This window comes from Lipotes vexillifer, unplaced genomic scaffold (assembly GCF_000442215.2).
Source record: "Lipotes vexillifer unplaced genomic scaffold, Lipotes_vexillifer_v1.1 scaffold152, whole genome shotgun sequence".
Lineage (NCBI taxonomy): Eukaryota > Metazoa > Chordata > Mammalia > Artiodactyla > Lipotidae > Lipotes > Lipotes vexillifer.
In genome coordinates, this window is record NW_006795886.1 from 857707 (window position 1) to 880904 (window position 23198).

General features: G+C 39.3%; 1 pseudogene; it reads left to right on the top strand.

Moving 5' to 3' along the window:
- The window catches only part of LOC103069341 (tRNA wybutosine-synthesizing protein 2 homolog), a 14726-nt pseudogene extending 12416 nt beyond the window's left edge, over positions 1–2310 (top strand).
- The last annotated feature ends 20888 nt before the right edge of the window (positions 2311–23198 follow it).

Here is a 23198-nt window from a genome sequence, read left to right on the forward strand (position 1 = left end):
CTTTCCCTAGGAATGATTTTCGTGGGACCCAGTGCATCTTCTCATTTGAGATATCACCGAGAAGCTGTGAGTGATGTCATTGCCCTGTACTGGAGAAGCATTGGTGTGGGGGGGTCTCTATGCAGGTGATGATTCTAGGGACCATGGGCTTGAAGTAGCAGCCTATTCCCCAGACCCCTATTCAGGTCCAGTCCACTCTTGAAACTCTTGAATCAGTGTTTTTCTTCAAGGCCATGAGAAAATTGTGTTGTTCAAATATGGTATATTCGTATTAAAGTGCAGTGAACTCCAAATATGTTTTTGTTAATAGAATAAAAATTCTTTATCACCTTCCCGGCAAATTTAATGTCCCATTGTCAGGTTAGCTCTTTAAAATGTAAGAAGAAATTGTCTTCCTTTTGATCATGCGATTCTCCTCCTAAAGGCTCTTCCTGTTTCACTGTGGATGAAGTCTAAAGTTCTCCTCCTGAATGTCAGCACCCCCTGTTAGATTGCCACATTTTTTATACCCATGAACCTTCTCCCATGACTCCCATGCCTGACATGTTTTCTCATAATTTCCTTCACTAGACTGTCATTCAAATAACTTTTTAAACTCTGCCCAGAGTAATGTAAAGAGTGCTAATACCTCCCTATCTACTGTCTTTTGAACACTGCTGTTCAGTTATTACCTCGAATGCACTGGCCTTTGGTATGTGTATGGTATAAATACTCAAAGTATTCAGCATTTCGTTGTGTTTCTATGTATCTTCTAAATATTTGTATTAATGTTGTCTTCTACCTAAAGAACACGTATGTAAGTATCCCAGTCAATATAGTACTAAGTATCTGCTTATTGATAATGAGGAGGAAGATAAAGATAGGTCTAGAGTATAGTCATCGACAAATTTGAATAAGGGGACTTCTTACATCTGAGGTAGTCAGTGTCTCTGCCTTCTTAAGTCCCTTGGCTGTGATTACAGGAAATTAACTCCCAACTCAGTCCACAGCTGGGTGTTCCTTCAAGAAGATTGCTATTTCTGAGTCTTAGAGCTTGGAACCTATATTTATGGTTGGCCAGTTGGGACCCGTAATCTCAACCAGTGTCTAATCTTCCTGTAGGGATTGAGTATTTTACATTACCATTCCTAGTTTATGCTGATGCTGCCTTCATCCATGCCTGTGATTGGAATCCTCATGCTGTACCTGCTCTGAGAAAAAAAATCTAGAGATAAATGGAGTAGCAGATCGGTGCCAAATATACTTTGAAGATAACGGGAAGGTGAGTGCAGGGGAAATATATCTTTTGAGTTACTTTCCACATATACTACCAGGCAGTGACTTTCAGAAAATATCCAAAGTAAGACCAACTGTGTTGTTTACCTTCATCATCTCACTATACAAAGTACTGTTCTTATATTGAATGATTTCACTCATAGAATTTGAGTGTTACATGTAGATAGTTAGTTGCATATAATTGGGTAAAGAAGAAGATTGGCAAGCAGCCAAGGTCTGGAACTAGTACAGAAAGATAATAAAATGGTTGAAGTAAAACTATGGGACTTTAGATTGTTAATGCTGTTTAAAAGATGTGGATTGCCTGCTCTAAAAGAAATTGGAGAGGAAAATGATGGGAGAAATGTTAAGTTGGAGTGAAAACTCATGAAAAATGAGTCTTCCTTATTTCCTACAAAATAAAGTGGAGAAGCATTTGTTTCTTTGTTTTTCTTTTCAAAATACACAAGTGGAAAAGAGAATTTGGAAAATCGTCATAGTCATTTTCCCTCTTGCTGTGCTATGGCTATGTCCTATTTGAAAGTACTGCTATTGTTCCTCATTCATTTTCTTTACACCTCTTGTAGCTGAAACTGTTGCACATTGCTGACAGGGTAGTTCTTGGGCTGGTCCTTAGCTCTGAAGAAGGCTGGTTCATTGCCTGCCAAATGTTACACCAGGACACTGGAGGCATTTTGCATGTCCACCGAAATGTGGAACCTTTCCTGCCGAAGAATCTAGCTTCCTGGAAGCAGGGACATAGAAGAGAAGCAGCACTGTTAGTATCCTCAGCAAATTATCAATGACAAATGGAAATATAAAGCTACTAGGGTGTCTGTGAGGGAAATGCTGGTGGTAGTCACCGACCTACAGTGGCAAAGGTGGGCTCAACCTGTAGAAACTCACGTTGCCATTCTCTACCAACAAGAGCACAGTAAACTGTGTAAGACACAGATCTTGCATATTCAGCTAGTAAAATCCTGTGGTGCCCATGTGGATCACAGAATTCTGGATATGAACTGCCACCCCTTTCCTCTAATTGACTACAGGAGGTGAATCCAGGGGCACAAGGGTTCCATCTGTGAGTAAGCTTCCATAGTTGATTCCTTTAATTTATTAGTTCAACTCAAGTTGTAATCCCCTTGTCTCCTAGTGATATGTTTTAATTTTATAAAGAAAAAACAGCTTTATTGAACTATAATTCACACTTAAAGTATATAATATAGTGGTTTTTAGTATACTCACAGAGTTCTGGAACCATCACCACAGTCAATTTTAGAATATTTTTGTCACCTCAAAAGAAACCCTATAACCTTTAGCTATAAGCACCCCAATCCCCTATTCCCTCTAGCCCTGGGCAACCACTAATGTATATTTTGTCTCTGTTTGCCTATTCTGGACATTTCATATAAGTAGAATCATATAATATGTGGTCCTTTGTGACTGGCTCCTTTTACTTAGCATAATGTTTTAAGGTTCGTTCATGTAGTAGCACATATTAGTACTTCATTCCATATGTATGTGAGAGAGTATGTGTGTGTGCACGTGCATGCATGCACATAACAGCTATATTGAGACATTATTCATATAACATACAATTCACACATTAAAAGTGAACAATTCAATGGTATTTAGTATAATCACAGAGGTATGCAAATATCAGTCATTTTAGATAAATTTAGAACACCTGTTTTCAGTTCTTTTGGGGCATGTACCTAGGAGTGGAATTGCTAGGTCATATAGTAATTCTGTGTTTAACTTTTTGAGAAAGTGCCAAGCTTTCCAGAGTGGCTGTACCATTTTATAGTCCCACAAGCAACTTACAAAGTTTCCATTTCCTCCATATCCTTATCAACACTTGTTACTTTGTTTTTTTGCTTATGACCAGCCTAGTGGGTATGAAGTGGTATCTCCTTGTGGTTTTGTTCTGCATTTCTCTAATAATGCTGTTGAACATTTTTTCATTTGCTTGCTGGCCATTTGTATAACTTCTTTGGAAAATGTCTATTCACGTCTTTTGTTCACTTTTTAATTGGGCTGTCAATATGTTGTTGAATTGTAAGAGCTCTTTATATATTCAAGATATTAGAACCTTATTAGATGCCTGATTTGCATATATTTCCTTCCATTCTGTGGGGTTTTTTTAAAGACTTAATTTTTGTGTGTGTGTGGAGCAGTTTGTAGGTTCATAGAAAATTCAAGAGAAAGGTACAGAGATTTCCCATGTACCTCCTGCCTCTGTACATACATAGCCTCCCCCATTTTTAACATACCCCACCAGAGTGGTACTTTTATTACAACTGATGAATCTGTATCAACACATCATAATTACCCAAAGTTCATAGTTTATCTTAGTGTTCACTCTTGATGCTGTACATTCTGTGGGTCATTGTAATATCATACAGAATATTTCCACTGCCTTAAAAATCCTGTGTACTCAGTACCACCACTCACCCCACAACCCCTGGATACCACTGATCTTTTTTACTGTTTCTACAGTTTTGCCTTTTCCAGAATGTTATATAGTTGGAATGATACAGTATGTAGCCTTTTCACTTTGTGTTCTTTGAGTAATAAGCATTTAAAGTTCTTCTATGTCTTTTCATGGCTTGATAGCTCATTTCTTTTTAGCACTGAGTAATATTCCATTGTCTAGATATACCACAGTTTATCCGTTTACCTACTGAAGGACATCTTGTTTGCTTTCAGAAGTTTAGGAAATTGTGAATAAAGCTACTATACATACTTGTGTGCACATTTTCATGTGGACATAAGTTTTCACTTCCTGTAGGTAAATATCAAGGAATGTGATTGCTTGATTGTATTGGAAGAATATGTTTAGTTTTGTAAGAAACCACCAAGCTGTCTTTCAAAGTGGCTGTACGAGTTTATATTTCTACTAGCAATGCTCTTCAACATCTTTACCACTATTTAGTGTTGTCAGTGTTCTGGATTTTGGGCATTTTAATAGGTGTATAGTGGTATCTCCTTGTTATTTAATTTGGAATTCCCTGATGATATATGGTGTGGAGCTTCTTTTCATATGCTTATTTGCCATCTCTATATCTTCTTCAGTGAGGTGTCTGTTAAGGTGTAAGGCCCTTTTTTTTTTTGCGGTACGTGGGTCTCTCACTATTGTGGCCTCTCCCGTTGTGGAGCACAGGCTCCGGACGCGCAGGCTCAGCGGCCATGGCTCACAGGCCCAGCTGCTCCACGACATGTGGGATCTTCCCAGACTGGGGCACAAACCCGTGTCCCCTGCATCAGCAGGTGGACTCTTAACCACTGCGCCACCAGGGAAGCCCAGGCCCATTTTTTAATCGAGGTACTTGTTCTCTTATTGTTTTTATTTTAATCCTTCATTCTTTAATAATTAGATAGAGCTCAGTTACAAAAGCATTGGCTCTTTGAACATGATTTTTTATTAAGGTATTGTTGATTTACAATATATATAAGTTTCAGGTGTACAACATAGTGATTCGCAACTTTTAAAGGTTATACTTCATTTATAGTTATTATAAAATATTGACTATATTCCCTGTGCTGTGCAATATATCCTTGTAGCTTATTTATTTTATACTTAGTAGTTTGTAACTTTTAATCCCCTACCCCTATATTTCCCCTTCCCACTTTCCTCTCCCCACTGGTAACCACTAGTTTGTTCTCTATATCTGTGAGTCTGCTCCTTTTTTTTGTTATATTCACTAGTTTGTTTTATGTTTTAGATTCCACATATAAATGATATCATACAGTATTTGTCTTTGTCTGATTTATTTCACTTAGAATAATGTATTCCAAGTCCATCCATTTTGTTGTAATTGGCAAAATTTCATTCTTTTTTATAGCCAAGTTGTATTCCATGGTATATATATACCACATCTTCATTTTCCATTCGTCTGTTGAAAGACATTTAGGTTGCTTTCACATCTTGGCTATTGTAAATAATGCTGCTATGAATATTGTGGTGCATGTATCTTTTCGAATTAATGTTTTTGTTTTTGTTGGATATATGCCCAGGAGTGGAATTGCTGGATCATATGGTAGTTCTATTTTTAGTTTTTTGAGGAACCTCCCTACTGTTTTCCACAGTGGCTGCATCAGTATACATTCTTACCAACAGTATACCAAAAGGGTTCCCTTTTCTCCACATCTTCTTCAACATTTCTTATTTGTGGTTTTATTTTTATGATAGCCACCTGACAGGCATGAGGTGATATCGAATGGTTTTGATTTGCCTTTCTCTGATGATTAACAATGTTGAGCATCTTTACATGTGCCTGTTGGCCATCTATATGTCTTCTTTGGAAAAATGTCTTTTCGGGTGTTCTGCCCACTTTTTTTTTTTTCTTTTGCGGTACGCGGGCCTCTCACTGTTGTGGCCTCTCCCGTTGTGGAGCACAGGCTCCGGACACACGGGCTCAGCAGCCATGGCTCACAGGCCCAGCTGCTCCGCGGCATGTGGGATCTTCCCAGACCGGGGCATGAGCCCGTGTCCCCTGCATCAGCAGGCGGAGTCTCAACCACTGCGCCACCAGGGAAGCCCTCTGCCCACTTTTTAATTGAGTTGTTTGTTTTTTTGACGTTGAGTTGTATGAGCTGTTCATACATTTTGGATATTAATCCCTTATCGGTCATATCATTTGCAAATATTTTGTCTAAGTCAGTAGGTTGTCTTTTTGTTTTGCTGATGGTTTCCTTTGCTGTGAAAAAGCTTTTAAATTTAATTAGGTCCCATTTATTTATTTTTGCTTTTGTTTCCTTTACCTTAAGAGGTAGAGCCAAAAAAATATTGCTGCAGTTTATGTCACAGTGTTCTGCCTATGTTTTCTTTTAGGAGTTTTATGGTTTCTGGTCTTACATTTAGGTTTTTAACCTATTTTGAGTTTATTTTTGTATATGGTGTAAGAAAATATTCTAATTTCCTTCTTTTACATGTAGCTGTCCAGTTTTCCCAACACTACTTATTGAAGAGACTGTCTTTTCTCCATTGTATATTCTTGCCTCCTTTGTCGTAGATTAGTTGACCATAAATGTGTGGGTTTATTTCTGGGCTTTCTATCCTGTTCCATTGATCTATATGTCTGTTTTTGTGACAGTACCATGCTGTTTTGATTACTTTATCTTTGTACTATAGTCTGAAGCCAGAGAGCATGGTACCTCCAGCTCTGTTTTTGTTTCTCAAGATTGTTTTGCCTATTCGAGGTCTTTTGTGTATCCATATACATTTTAGAATTATTTGTTCTAGTTCTGTGAAAAATGCCATTGGCATTTTGATAAGGATTGCATTGAATCTGTAGATTGCCTTGGGTAGTATGGTCATTTTAACAATATTGATTCTTCAAATGCATGAACACGGTGTAGCTTTCCATCTGTTTGTGTTGTCTTCAGTTTCTTTCATCAGTGTCTTACAGTTTTCTGGATACAGGTCTTTTACCTCCTTAGGTAGGTTTATTCCTAGGTATTTTATTCTTTTTGATGTGATAGTAAATAGGATTGTTTCCTTAATTTCTCTTTCTGATACTTCATAGTTAGTGTACAGAAATGCAACAGATTTCTGTATGTTAATTTTGTATCCTGCACCTTTACTGAATTCATTGATGAGCTCTAGTAGTTTTTTGGTGGTGTCTTTAGGATTTTTTTCTATATATTATTGTGTCATCTGCGAACAGTGACAGTTTTACTTCTTTTCCAATTTGGATTCCTTTTTTTCATCTGATTGTTGTGGCTAGGACTTCAGTACTCTGCCCATTTTTCAATTGGATTTTTTTGGCTGTTGAGTTGTATGAGATCTTTATACATTTTGGATATTAGCCCCTTATCAGATATATGATTTGTAAATATTTTCTCCCATTTGGTAAGTTGCCTTTTCATTTTGGTGATGGTTTCCTTTACTGTGCAGAAGCTTTTTGGTTTGATGTAGTCCCACTTGTTATATTTGCTTTTGTTGCTTTTGCTTTTGGTGTCAAATCCAAAAAATTCTTACCAATATCAATATCAAGGAGATTACTGCCTATGTTTTCTTCTAGGAGTTCTTTTTAATGATTTCAGGTTTACGTTCACGTTTTTAAGTCATTTTGAGTTAATTTTTGTGTATGGTGTAAGGTAGTTGTCAAGTTTCATTCTTTTGCATGTGACTGTCCAGTTTTCCCAGTACCATTTATTGAAGAGACTGCCCTTTCTGAATTGTATATCTTAGCTCCTTTGTCATAAATTGACCATATATGCATAGATTTGTTTCTGGGCTCTCTACTGTCTTCCATTGATCTATGTGTCTGTTTTTATGCTAATACCATACTGTTTTGATTACTATGACTTTGTAATATAGTTTGAAATCAGGAAGTGTGATGCTTCCAGCTTTGTTCTTCTTTCTCAACATTGCTTTGACTACTTGGGGTATTTTGTGGTTCCAAAGAAATTTTAAGATTATTTGTTGTGTTTCTTTGGAAAGTGCCATTGGAATTTTGATAGGGATTGCACTGAATCTGTAGATTGCTTTGGGTGGTTTGGACGTTTTAACGACATTAATTCTTCTAGTCCATGAACATGGAATGTCTTTCCATTTAGTTGTTCTTCTTTCATAAATGTCTTCTAATTTTCAGTGTACAGGTCTTTCACCTCCTTGGTTAAATTTATTCTTAAGAATTTTTTTTGATGCAGTCATAAAAGGGATTGTTTTCTTATTTTCTCTTTATGGTAGTTCATTATTAATGTATAGAAATGCAACATTTTCTGATTTTGTATCCTGCAACTTTACTGAATTTGTTCATTAGTTCTAAGAATTTACTGATGGAGTCTTTAGGGTTTTCCATATATAATATGTCATCTGCAAATAGCAACAGTTTTACTATGTCATTTCTGATTGGAATGCCTTTTATTTCTTTTTCTTGCCAAATTGCTGTGGCTAGGACTTCCAGATACTATGTTGAATAAAAGTGATGAGAGTGGGCATCCTTGTCTTTTTCCTAATCTTAGAGGAAGGTTTCAGTTTTTCTCCATTGAATGTGGTGTTAGCTTGGACTTTTCATATATGGTCTCTATTATGTTAAGGTATGTTCCCTCTATGTACACTTCGTTGAGATTTTTTAAAATCATAAATGGATGTTGAATTTTGTTATATGCTTTTTCTGCATCTGTTGAGATGTTCATATGATTTTTACCCTTCATTTTGTTAATGTGGTATATCACATTGATTAATTTGCAGATGTTGAACCATCCTTGTTTCCCTGGAATAAATTCCCCTTGATCATGGTCTGTGATTCTTTTATAGGGTTGATTTCATTTTGCTAATATTTTGTTGAGGATTTTTGCATCTGTGTTCATCAGGGATATTGGCCTGTCATTTTCTTTTTGTGGTGTCCTTGCCTGGTTTTGTTATGAGGATAATACTGGCCTCGTAAAATGAGTTTGAAAGTGTTTCCTTCTTTTCTGTTTTTCTTTGGAAGTGTTTGGAAGGATTGGTGTAAATTTTACTTTAAATGTTTGGTACCATTCACCAGTGAAGCCATCTGGTCCTGGACTTTTGTTTGTTGGAAGGTTTTTGAATCTGATTTAATCTCCTTACCTTGTATCAGTCTATTCAGATTTTCTGTTTCTTCATGATTCAGTTGTCGTAGGTTGTATCTAGGAATTTATCCATTTCTTCTGGCTTGTCCAATTTATTGGCATAGTTGTTCATAGTTGTCTCTTATGATCCTTTTTATTTCATGAATTTTAAATTGAATGATGATATCTCACACTGTTCCACTCTGTCCCACCTGGAATCCCCAGTCATTGACATAGTCTGCTCCTGACACACAACCACAGACCTCTCTTCATCTCATCATGTAGGTATTATTATTACCCCACATCATCACAAGAAGAAGGGTGAGTACAGTACAATAAGATACTTAGAGAGAGAGAGAGAGAGAAAGCACATTCATATAATTTTTATTACAGTATATTGTTAGAATTGTTCCATTTTATTATGAGTTATTGTTAATGTCTTATTATGTCTAATTTATGAATTAAATTTTATCATAGGTATGTATACATAGGAAAAAACATGGTGTGTGTGTGTGTGTGTGTGTGTGTGTGTGTGTGTGTGTGTGTGTGTATGCTTCTATACTGTGCAGTTTCAGACATCCACTGGGGATCTTGGAACATATCCTCCATGGGTAAGGGGGGACTACTGTATAGCTATCCTTGCTTGCTTTTGGTTTCCATTTGAATGGAATATCTTATTCCAGGCCTTCTCTCTAATCGATATATGTCCTTAAAGTTGAAGTCAGTCTCTTGCGGGCATCATATAGTTGGGTCTTGGTTTGTTTGTTTTTCTAATTTGTGCAGCCACTTGTGGTCTTCTGATTGGAGAGTTTAGTTTACATTTAGAGTAATTATTGATATGTATGGTCTTATCACATTGTTAATTGGTTTCTGGCTATTTGTAGTTCATTTATTCCTTTCTTCCTCTCTTTATCTCTTCTTTTGTGGTTTGATGACTTTCTATTTTTAATTTTTTTATTGAGTTGTATTTGACATATAACACTGTGTAAGTTTAACATGTACATTATATTGATTTGATACATTTATTTTGCAGTATGATTGCCATTGTACCATTAACACCTCTATTGCATCACATAGTTATCATTTCTTCTAACATTGGGAACAGTTAAGATTAGTTCCTGGACTTCCCTGGTGGTGCAGTCCTTGAGAGTCCGCCTGCCAATGCAGGGGACACGGGTTCGTGCCCTGGTCTGGGAGGATCCCATATGCCGCGGAGCGGCTGGGCCCGTGACCCATGGCCGCTGAGCCTGTGCGTCCAGAGCAAATTTAATGTTTAATACAGTTTTGTTGTCTGTAATCACTGTACTGTGTATAGGTCTCTAGGAATTATTTTTCTATTTGAAAGTATTTACTCTTAAGTGACATCTCTCCCATTCTCCCATCCCTCAACTCCTGGTAAAGACCATTTTACTTTCTGCTACTATGAGTTTGGGGTTTTTAGATTCCACATATAAGAGATATCATAGATTATTTGTCTTTCTCTGTTTGACTTATCTCACTTAGCATGATGTCCTTAAGGTCCATCCATGTTGTTGCAAAGAGCAGAATTTCCTTCATTGCTGAGTAGCATTCCATTGCATCTATACGTATCACATCTTCTTTATCCTTTCATCCATTAATGGAAAGTCAGTTTGTTTCCATATCTTGGCTATTGTAAATAATGATGCAGTAAGCATAGGAGTTCATATATCTCTTGTTAACCTGCTTTCATTCCTTTGGATATATACTGAGAAGTGGAATTGCTGGATAATATGTTAGTTCTAATTTTAATTTTCTGAGGAATCTCCATACTTTTCTTCATAGTGGCTGAACCAGCTTACAAATCCCACCAGCATTGCACAAGGGTTCCCTTTTCTCCACGTCCTTGCCAACACTTGTTATCTCTTGTCTTCTTGATGACTTCTAGTCTTACAGGTGTGAGGTGATATTTCATTGTAGCTTTGATTTACTTTTCTCTGATGTTTAGTGATGTTGAGCACCTTTTCATGTGCCTGTTGGCCATTTGGGTTTCTTTTTTGAAAAAATGTCTATTTAGTTCTCATGCCCATTTATGGATTTTTTTAATCATTGAGTTGTATGTATTATATAAGTTCTTTATATTTTTTGATATTACTCCCTTATCTGATACATGGTTTGCAAATATTTTTTCCCATTCTGTAAGTTGCCTTTTCATTTTGTTGATCGTTTCTTTTGCTGTGCAGAAGCTTTTTAGTTTAATGTAGTCCCACTTGTTGATTTTCATTTTTGTTGCTTGTGCTTTTGGTGCCACATCAAAAAAAGCATTGCCAAGACCAATGTCAGGGAGCTTCTTCCCTGTGTTTTCTTCTAGGACGCTTATAGTTTTAGGTCTTATGTTTAAGTCTTTGATCCATTTCAAGTTAATTTTTGTAAGTGGTGTACGATAGGGGTCCAATTTCATTTTTCCGCATGTGGTTATCCAGTTTTCCTGACAGCATTTGTTGAAGGGACTATCCTTTCCCTATTGGATGTTTCTGGCTTCCTTATCAAATATTAGTTGACTGTATATGCAAGGGTTTAATTTTGAGCTCTCTATTCTGTTCCATTGGTCTATGTGTCTATTTTTATGCCAGTACCATGCAGTTTAACGAAAGAGCAAAGACAGCACAATGGACCAAAAGTTTTTTCAACAAATGGTGTTGAAATCACTGAGCATCCATATGCAAAAAATAAAAAATAAAAGAATCTAGATGCAGACTCTATACCCTTCATAAAAACAACTCAAAATAGATTAGAGACCTAAATGTAAAAAAGTGTAAAACTTTGAGAATATAACATTGGAGAAAATCTAGATGACTTTGGGTTTGGCAGTGTTTTTTTTTTATGCATCTTTATTGGAGTATAATTGCTTTACAATGGTGTGTTAGTTTCTGCCTTATAACAAAGTGAATCACTTATACATATACATATGTTCCCATATCTCTTCCCTCTTGCGTCTCCCTCCCTTCCACCCTCCCTATCCCACCCCTCCAAGCGGTCTCAAAGCACCGATTGATCTCCCTGTCCTATGCGGCTGCTTCCCACTAGCTATCTACCTTACGTTTGGTAGCGTATATATGTCCATGCCTCTCTCTCGCTTTGTCACAGCTTACCCTTCCCCCTCCCCATATCTTCAAGTCCATTCTCTAGTAGGTCTGTGTCTTTATTCCTGTCTTACCCCTAGGTTCTTCATGACATGTTTTTTTCTTAGATTCCATATATATGTGTTAGCATACGGTATTTGTCTTTCTCTTTCTGACTGACTTCACTCTGTATGACAGACTCTAGGTCTATCCACCTCATTACGAATAGCTCAATTTCGTTTCTTTTTATGGCGGAGTAATATTCCATTGTATATATGTGCCACATCTTCTTTATCCATTCATCCGATGATGGAAACTTAGGTTGTTTCCGTCTCCGGGCTATTGTAAATAGAGCTGCAGTGAACATCTTGGTACATGACTCTTTTTGAATTATGGTTTTCTCAGGGTATATGCCCAGTAGTGGGATTGCTGGGTCATATGGTAGTTCTATTTGTAGTTTTTTAAGGAACGTCCATACTGTTCTCCATAGTGGCTGTACCAATTCACATTCCCACCAGCAGTGCAAGAGTGTTCCCTTTTCTCCACACCCTCTCCAGCATTTATTGTTTCTAGATTTTTTTGATGATGGCCATTCTGACTGGTGTGAGATGATATCTCATTGTAGTTTTGATTTGCATTTCTCTAATGATTAATGATGTTGAGCATTCTTTCATGTGTTTGTTGGCAGTCTGTATATCTTCTTTGGAGAAATGTGTATTTAGGTCTTCTGCCCATTTTTGGATTGGGTTGTTTGTTTTTTTGTTATTGAGCTGCATGAGCTGCTTGTAAATTTTGGAGATTATTGGCAGTGGTTTTTTAGATGCAACACCAAAGGCACAGTCTATGAAAAAATGGATTGATAAACTGAACTTAATTAAACTTAAAATTTTCTGCTCTACAAAAGACTGTCAAGAAAGTGAAAAGACAAACCACTGCCTAGGAGATAATATTTGTAGAAGACATACCTAATAAAGGGACTGTTATTAAAATACGCAAAGAACTCTTAAAACTCAGCAATAAGAAAATACCACAGTTAAAACATGGCCAAGAAGCCCTAGCAGACCCCTACCAGAGAAGATATATAGGTAGAAATTAAGCATATGAAAAAGTATTCCACATCATATATCATAAGGGAAATGAAAACTGAAACAAAAATGAGATACCACTATACACCTATTAGAATGACCAAAATCCAGGACACTGACAATACCAAATGCTAGCAGGGATGTGGAGGAACAAAAACTCTCATTCATTGCTGGTGGGAATGCAAAGTGGTACAGCCACTTTAGAAGTCAATTTGGCAATTTCTTACAAAAGTAAACATACTCTTACCATATGATCTAGCAATCATGCTCCTTGGTATTTATCTAAAGGAGTTGAAAGCTTATGTCCACACAAAAACTTGCACTTGGATGTTTATATCAGCTTTATTCTTTTTTTTTCAAAGCAAACAACTTTTTATTGAAGGGTAGTTGATTTACAATGTAGTATTAGGTGTTCAGCAAAGTGATTCATATATATATATACACACATACATATGTATTCTTTTCAGTTTCCTTTCCATTATAGGTTATTAAAAGATACTGATTTTAGTTCCCTGTGCCATACAGTAGATCCTTGTTATCTGTTTTATATATAGTAGTGTTAATCTGTTAATCCCAAACTCCAAATTTGTCCCTCCCCCATCCTTTCCCCCTTGGTAACCATAAGTTTCTTTCTATGTCCAAGAGTCTATTTCTGTTTTGTAAATAAGTTCATTTGTATATATATTTTTTAAGATTCCACATATAAGTGATATCATATATTTGCCTTTCTCTGTCTGACTTCACTTAACATGTTAATCTCTAGGTCCATCCATGTTGCTGCAAATGACATTATTTTATTCTCTTTTATGGCTGAGTAATATACTATCGTGTGTGTGTGTGTGTGTGTATATATACACACACACACACACACATAGATACATACATACACACCATATCTTCTTTATCCATTCATCTGTCGATGGACATTTAGGTCACTTCCATGTCTTGCCTGTATATCAGGTTTATTCTTAATTGCCCAAACTTGGAAACAACAAAGATGTCCTTCTGTAGGAGAATGGATAAAATGTGGTACATCCAGACAATGGAATATCACTAAATATTCCTAAAATGTGCTTAAAAAAAAAAGAGCTATCAAGCCATGAAAAGTCATGGAGGAAACTTAAATGTGTATTACTATGTGAATGAAGTCCATCTGAAAAGGTTACATACTATATGATTCCAATTTTGTGACATTCTGGAAAAGGCAAAACTATGAAAACAGTAAAAAGATCAGTTGTTATCAGGGATTATGGAGGAAGAGGGGTGAATGGGCAGAGTACAGAGGATTTTTAGTGCATTGAAACACTCTGTATGATTCCATAATGGTAGATACATGACATTATACATTTGTCTAAGCCCATGGAATGTACATTAAAATTGAACTCTAATGTAAACTATGGACTCTGGGTGATAATAATTTGTCCATGTAGGTTCATCAGTTGTAACAGATGAACCACTCTCATGGAGTATGTTTTTATTTGGGAAGGCTATTCATGTGCGGGAGCAAGGGGTATATAGGAAGTCTCTGTATCTTCTACTCAATTTTACTTGAACCTAAAACTGCTTTGAAAAATAAAGTCTATTTAAAGTATAAGACATACTTGAAAGAAGTTAGGTAGTATCTACATCAATGAGTGACATCCCATGTACATAGATTGGAATATTTAAGATTTTTAAGATTGCTATGCTCCCCAAATTCATCTATAGATTCAATGGAATTCCTATAAAAATCCCATCTGTTTTATGGCATAAACTGGAAAGCAAATGTTAAAATTCATATGGAAATACAAAGAACCCAGAATAACCAACAATCTTGAAAAAGAACAAAGTTGGAGAATTCACACTTTCCAATTTCAAAATTTACTGTAAAACTACAGTAATTGAGATAGTATGGTACTGCAGTATTTATATAAGGATAGACATACACATCAATGGAATTCAATGAGAGTCCAGAAAAATAACCCTTAACATTTATGATCTATTGAAATTCATCAGTAGTGCCAAGACAATTCAGTGGGGAAGGAACAGTCTTTCCAACTAATGGTGCTGGAGTTACTGTATATCCACATGCAAAAGAATGAATTGGGATCCTTACATCAGGCAATGCACAAATGTTAACTCAGAATGGATCATAGACCTTAATATAAGGGATGAAAAGTATAAAGAAGTCTTCATGACTGGATTACACAATGGTTTCCTACACGTGACACCAAAAGCATAAATGACAAAAGAATACATAAATTGGACTTCTCAAAATTAAAAACTTTTGGGATTCAAAGGACACTATGAATAAGGTGAAAAGACAACCCACAAAATAGAAAATATATTTAAATCATATCTGATGAGGGATTTATATCAAAAATAAAATTCTTGGGCTTCCCTGGTGGCGCAGTGGTTGAGAGTCCGCCTGCCGATGCAGGGGACATGGGTTCGTGCCCCGGTCCAGGAAGATCCCACATGCCACGGAGCGGCTGGGCCTGTGAGCCATGGCCGCTGAGCCTGCGCTTCCGGAACCTGTGCCCCGCAATGGGAGAGGCCACAGCAGTGAGAGGCCCGCGTACCACAAAATTAAAATAAAATAAAAATAAAATTCTTGCAGCTCAATAATTAAAAGACAGTCCAGGGCTTCCCTGGTGGCGCAGTGGTTGGGAGTCCGCCTGCCAATGCAGGGGATGCGGGTTCGTGCCCCGGTCTGGGAGGATCCCGCGTGCCGCGGAGAGGCTGGGCCCGTGAGCCGTGGCCGCTGGGCCTGCGCGTCCGGAGCCTGTGCTCCGCAACGGGAGAGGCCACAACAGTGAGGCCCGTGTACCGCAAAAAAAAAAAAAAAAGAAAAGACCATTTGAAAATGGGCAAAGATTGAATATTCGCCAAAGGAGATTTGCAAATGACCAATAAGGATATGGAAAGATGGTCAATATAAACAGTCCCTAAAGAAATGCAAATCAAAACCACATTGAGAGGGCTTCCCTGGTGGCACAGTGGTTGGGAGTCCGCCTGTCAACAAAGGGGACTCAGGTTCAAGCCCTGGTCTAGGAAGATCCCACATGCTGTGGAGCAACCGGGCCCGGTCACCACAACTACTGAAGCCTGTGTGCCTAGAGCCCATGCTCCACAACAAGAGAAGCCACCGCAATGTGAAGCCTGCACACCGCAAGGAAGAGTAGCCCCCGCTTACCACAACTAAAGAAAGCCTGTGCACAGCAACAAAGACACAACACAGCTAAAAATAAATAAAATTTTTTAAAAATACATTGAGGGATTGATCAAGATGGTGGAGCAGGAGGACATGGAACTCGCCTCCCCACACAAACACATCAAAAATACATTTACGTGTGGAACAGTTCTCACTGAAAACTAGAAACTGCCAGAAAGACTCATGCACAACCAGGGCTGTAAGAAAGATCCACATATAATCAGGTAGGAAGGGAAGAGAAGTGATCAGGTCAGAACCAGTGTGCCTGGGAGGGGACTCAGAGGAAAAGGGAGACTCCATGGGTGGAGATTCACCCTGAGAAGTGAGTGGGTCAAGTCACAGATTGGATGCCCCAGTCCTGGGGTCCTGTGCAGGGGAGATGATCACCCTTGACTGATTGGGACCATTGGAACTAACAGGAGGGCTAGGGAAGCCTGGACTCCACTCCTGAGGCATGCATATGTGCTGGCTTGCCCCTGAGGCAGGGCAGAGAGGCCAGAGTAAGGACTCTTCAAGTGGCTGCCAGTTTCCTGCGACTGCCTCAGCAAGTGCGCCAGCCTGAGCCATGTGAATGCTCCAGCCCCCCTTACTCCACATTGCGGCACAGGACTGTATTTAGGGCTGCCATGGTCTGGGAGAAAGCTCAGAAGGATGCAGAAGTGACTCAGTCCCAGGGCAACGTTTGGGTGGGACGGCAGTGGCCATTGTTGGCACTTAAGCAGCACATCAGAAGCAGCCCAGAACTCTGACAGTGGCCACACACAGCTCACCCCCAGATACATGCTGAGAGTCCAAATGGGACCCCCTGCCCTGTGGTGTGGCTCCAGGGGTGGCAAAGGCTAGGGGGAGTGATTGGCTGTTGGCAAAGGCTAGGGGCAGTGATTGGCTGTGAGGGACAAAGGGGACTTGGACCTAATACTCCATGTGAGCAGAGTGAGGGAAACAATGTGCATACCTGCACAGGTAGTGCATCAGAGACAGCTTGGACCATTGTTTGTGGCTGACGTGAGCTGAAAGCACTAGGGGGACCCCCTTGCTTCAGCACTCCTCCTCTGGGTCAAGGGTCCCAATGCTGGGAGAGGGGAAAGCACACACTTAAGGGAACAGAGCCAGCTTGGGCCTGACCCTCAGGACTTCTGCTCCAGCAACTTGGGAGCAGACCCTGTCCCTGATAGGGCAGTAATGGCCACTGAGCAGAGGGGAAACCCTACCTCACACCTGGCTCCAGCACTAGCACCTCCATCTCCAGCCCCACCTCCTACCAAGGCGATAGCTGCCAGCACACCCTGAGGAAAGACGTGACTTGCATCCACGTCAAATCCAGCTCTCCCACCAAAGGCACTGGGCACACGTAGCCTGCATAAGGATGCTCCCATGTAAGGACACCCCTTTAAGACCACAATAGGTAACTGTTTCACCTAAACTCATAGAGGCAGAGAAAGTTATGCAAAAGGAAAAGGCAGAGAAAACCCTGAAAAAGCAAATAATGAAAAACAATTTACCAGATAAAGAATTTATAGCAATTGTAGTAAGAATTTAATTGAATTAGGAGAAAGGTGAGCACAGAATTTTAACAAGGAACTAGAATATATAAAAAAGACCCAATCAGAAATGAGGAATTCAATAACAAAAACACCCTAGAAGGAATGAATAGCAGACTAAATGAAGCAGAAGAGCACATAAGTGATCTGGAAGTTAGAATAATGGAAATCATCCAAGAAGAAAGTCAAACAGAAAAACAAGTTAAAACAAGTTAAAAAAATGAGAACAGTTTAAGAGATCTTTTGAGATAACATTAAGCATACAAACACATTATTGGGGTCCCGGAAGGAGAAGAGAGAGGAAGAAGGGGATTGAAAATGTATTTGAGGAAATTATCACTAAAAACTTCCCAAACCTGAAGACAGAAAATAGATATTGAGGTATAGCAAGTACAGAGGGTCCCAAACAAGATGAACCCAAACAGATCCCACACCAAGACATACCACAATTAAAATGGCAAAAGAGGGGCTTCCCTGGTGGCACAGTGGTTGAGAGTCTGCCTGCCAATGCAGGGGACACGGGTTTGAGCCCTGGTCTGGGAAGATCCCATATGCCACGGAGCAACTAGGCTCGTGAGCCACAACTACTGAGCCTGCGCATCTGGAGCTTGTGCTCCGCAACAAGAGAGGCCACGACAGTGAGAGGCCCACACACCGCGATGATTGCCGCAACTAGAGAAAGCACTCGCACAGAAACGAAGACCCAACACAGCCAAAAATAAATAAATAAATAAAATAAAATGGCAAAAGAATTTTAAAGGCAGCAAGAGAAAAAGAGTCATATACAAGGGAATCCCCATAAAGCTATCAGTTAATATCTCTGCAGAAACTTTGCAGTCCAGAAGGAAGTGGCATGATATATTCAAGTGCTGAGGGAAAAAACCTGCAACCTAGGATACTCTACTCAGCAAGCTCATTGTTTAGAATAGAAGGAGAACTTCTCAAACAAGCGAAAGCTAAAAGAATTCAGCAATACTAAACATACCCTAAACATACCCTAAAAGAAATGTTGAAGGGTCTTCTCTAAATGGAAAAGAAGAATCTATAAGAAAAGGAAAATCCCACTAGGGAAAGCAAATATATAGTAAGAATTGAAGATCATTTAAAGAAGCCAGCATGTAGATTAAAAGACAAAAAGTTGTAAAAGCAACTGCAATAAACAGTAAAGGGATAAGCATGAAGATATAAAATATGACATGAAAAACAATGTGGGGGAGGGGAGTAAAAAATGTAGATCTTTTAGAATGTGTTTGAACTTAAATGACTACCAGTTTAAAAGAAGTATATGTAGTAGTATTCAATATACATGAGCCCCATGTAAACACAAATTAAAAACCTATGATAGATACACAAAAACTAAAAAGAAAGGAACACATACCACTGAAGAGAATTATCAAAATAATGAATGTAAACACAGAACTTACACCCTTCACAAAAATTAACTCAAAATGGGTAATAGACCTAAATAATTTGGTTCTGTTGTTTCTGGAATTGGCTTTCTAATGTGATCAGATTTAAAGACACTGATGACTATTTCCAGTAGTAAAGAGAACATTAATAGTCCATTATGGGAACTGTTTATAGAGATACGCAAAATATATACTCCTAATCAACCACTTATAAGAAGCAAGAGGCTAAGTGACTCAGTGAATGATACTTTTCAACGTTTTTTGAAGATTAATGAATTAAATGATGTGGTTGGTTGCTTCTAATGTTGCTGGACAAAGTGGTGTAAGAAAAGGATAAGCTCAGGGATTTGAATACCTAGCTCGAGTGTCATGTAAATGACCTAAGAGCTTCTCTGTGTGCCTTGAATAAGAGTCTTATCTCCTGTAGAAGCAGAGCTAAAATTGCTGAAAATCAAACACAGCACTTCATCTTGTAATTGGCTGAGTTACAACACAAATTTAACTCAGCCTTGCAGAGTGTCTACTGTTAAAGTGAAGGCATTGATTAGGAAATAATGGGATCCTGCAAATTGGGATGGAAATGTGTGGGAAGACGCTGATGAAGCTGGAGACATTGAGCCCCTAAATACTGATAAATCTTCTTTGCCAGTGGAAGAGGTCTCCGCACCCCTAGTGGAAGCAGCCTCCCCATTTTCAGTGGAATCGACCTCCTTACCGCTAGCTGAGTTGATATCCTCAGCCCCAGGAAAAGTGTCTTTCCCAACTATAGAAGAAGTGGCCTCCTTACTCCTACTGGCAGCAGCATCTCCACTCCCAGTTTCCCCTCCCACAGTGGTATGGTCCTCTCCACCTGTCTCTGGGGATTAACATAGCACTGCTTGAGGAAATGGTAATTGCCTCCCTTTAGGCAGTTGCCATACAAGATCATGGTGAGACCCCTCAGGGTCCACTCCCATCACCCTTCTCTGCTTCTAGACCTATAACTATACTCAGGTCCCAGCAGGCCTTTAAAGATGAGGTACAAAGTGTGATCCATGAGGGAGTGCACTACACTAAAATGAACTAATTGAGTTTTCTAATTTATATAAGCAGAAATCTGGCGAAATTGTATGAATGTATACTAAGAATGTAGGGTAATGGTGGAAGGAACATTAAGTTGGATCAGGCCGAATTTACTGATATGGGCTCATGTTGGTTTGCAACCTTGGGAGTCCCTGGGTGAAATTTGAAACTGGCCCCCATACTTGGAGTACAAGGAGAGACCCAAGAAAGAGACCACTCCAGATTGGTAGATGGCAGTTTTAATAAGCAAAGGAACTTACATATGAGGTTTATCTTGGGTAGTCACAAGACAAGTGGATCTCTGCACCCACCAGCCAGCATATTAAAAGTTTAGTCACGTGCACAGTCCAGATTGTCTCAACAATACATTACTCTCTCAAGGCTGCATCCTTGAAACAGCTCATAGTGTGGGAATGGTGGGCAGAATGTACATTCCAAGGACAGGGGAATGGGTAAGCAGCCATCGATTGTCCAGGTCCAGCTTGCAGGTCAACTGGAGGTCAAGTCCTCTCAATAACCTCCTCTAATACTCCATCCCTGGTGACCAGCTCTTACAATCTTATACATCCCCCTCTTCTGCGGTGTCTCTAAGTAATCAGCAAAGAGTTTTAATACCATGGATGTGGCTCAATTGGTAGCTCTCTGGCTACATTGGAGGTAGACGCCTCAGCAACAGTATAAGCACATGCAAGAGAAAACACAGATAAAGATAATGATTCTCAATATAAGTAACAATTTTTTTCCCACCAAGAACCCCATGATCCAAAACATTGATTTACTAAGTCCCCTAGTGAGATTGGATCACTCAGGGCATTCACTTGTGTCCTCATGTGATTTAATAAAGATGATACATTAGTAGACTCATCAGGTATGAACTTAGAACATTCTGTTTGGGTAATGGCATAGGTTCCTCCTTGTGAGGCAGTAATACTGTCCAAGTCCATCCTATTTTAGAGGATGGTTTTTCTCTTTAGATACTTGTTAGTGTTCAGTAAAGAAGGGCTTTGCTGGCTATCGTTTAAGTCTTGTTTGGTGAATCTAGTAAGGGATTCTATGTGTGCTATAATGTTCTCTAGGCTAATGTTAGGAATAAACACAATGGCCAAATGACCCTGGCAGTGGAAACTGTGCCCACCCAGTGACTGGACACCACAGAACAGGGACAGCAGAAGTCTAAGGTTGGAAAGACAGATATTTAGCAGGAACTTGTATGGGGAAGTCTTCTCATATAGGAATAACAGTTGTTGTCTGATATGTAGATGTTAACATGACTGCAGCTTTAGGAATCTGACCTGGTTGTGCATACCATACACGTTGCCAGGGGAGGCAGCACTGTCAGGCATGAGGAGATAGACAGCGGGTGGGATATGCTGACCAGGACTTCCACCTTCTCTCCTCTTTCAATGGTGCATGTTCCATTCCAGGTATGTTGTGCTTCAGTAGGTCTGACTTGCAGTAGGATGGTGGGATCCCAGTGGAGATTTGAGTAGTTCTCCTTCATCCAGAGGTGCAAAGTAACTCACCCATCCTGGTGGGATGATTGGGATTTGCAACATTGCAAATTTCAGTAGATAACACTTTCCCTAGGCGTGATGGGGCTTGGTGTTCTCAGCAGCATAGCATGTTGATCCATGATGAGAGTCGAACAATAGTTGTCTTCCACGACTTCCATATCTTTTTATACCTTCACGGTGTTGGGTGTATCAACCAGTCTGGCATATGGGGAAACAGGTCGTACTGTTTGATCTTTCAAATGTAATAAAGCCTGGGACCATATTTTAGTCCATTAAGCCAAGGTCATTTTACCTGTTAGTAATTTAATCTGCTGTTTAATATTCCATTTTTCCTTTCTACCAACACTGCTGCTTGTGGGCTATAGGGAAGATGGAACCTCCACTGAATGTCATATACTTTTGCCAGTCTTGCATACCATGACATTTGAAATGTGAACCCCCAGTTACTGCCTATTCTATGAAGGTGTCTGTACATGGTACTCAGCTTCTCTAGTCTCCTAATTGTGGCAGCCTAGTTTGCATGGCAACAATGGAAAGCTTGGGTTGGGCCAGATGCAGTGTCCACACAAACCAAAGTGTATTTAGCACCTTCAGTGAGATAGAGGAGGCTAATATAATCAATGTGCCAATGCCTCACCAATTGGGAACTCTTGTGGATGGCCCCAGACTCCTTTGGCAGTTGCCTTGGCTGTTGTTTAGAACAAACAGGACATGTTGTTTCTGCATTAGCCAAGTCACTGTATTCCAAGGGCAGTCTGGTACCCTTGGTAATACACCATCACACCTGAGTGCTACAGTGGCCACTCTTTATATGCACCCAGTCTGCTGTGGAAGACAGTGAGGACTGCCTCAGTCTCTTGAAGATGAACTTAAATCCTGACTCCATGAGGGCTTATTTGTGATTATTCATCCCTTGGTTTCCCATTGTCCAAGACATAAGGTTAAACCCCTTGGAACAGCCCAACTGTCAGTACAAAGGGCTAATAGCCAGGGCTCATGAGTGATCACCAGCTACATTGTTGAGTTCAGCACATAGGCTGCTATGGTTCATTCTTGTTTCCATCCAGATGGTGTCAGTTTGGGCTGAATAGCTACTGAAATGCATGTGGGCGGGTTGCCCTGACTAGATCCATCTGTACACCAGGCATTAGTGGGAATTTCTTCTATTACCTCTCTACAGGACCCAGGGGCCACCATAGGAATAAGGGCAGAGGCATTTGAAGGATCTACATGTTCCACAGGCCTAGTAGCACCTGCATTTCCAGAGACAGTGGGCTGATGGACAGGGTGCTCCTCTGCTGCATACAGGCATGCAACTTAGTCAAAATAGGAGTTTGAGCAATAACAGAGGTGAGTTGATAGAACATATTCTCAACCCAACTCTTCATGGGAAGGGAAGTTCTTAATATGCTGTTCATTAAAGCTGTCTGATCATATCTGATTCTATGCACATTTTAAAATATGACATTCCAATCAAAGCCTTGGTAATATAACCAAGTTTCCAATTGTGTCCTGTTT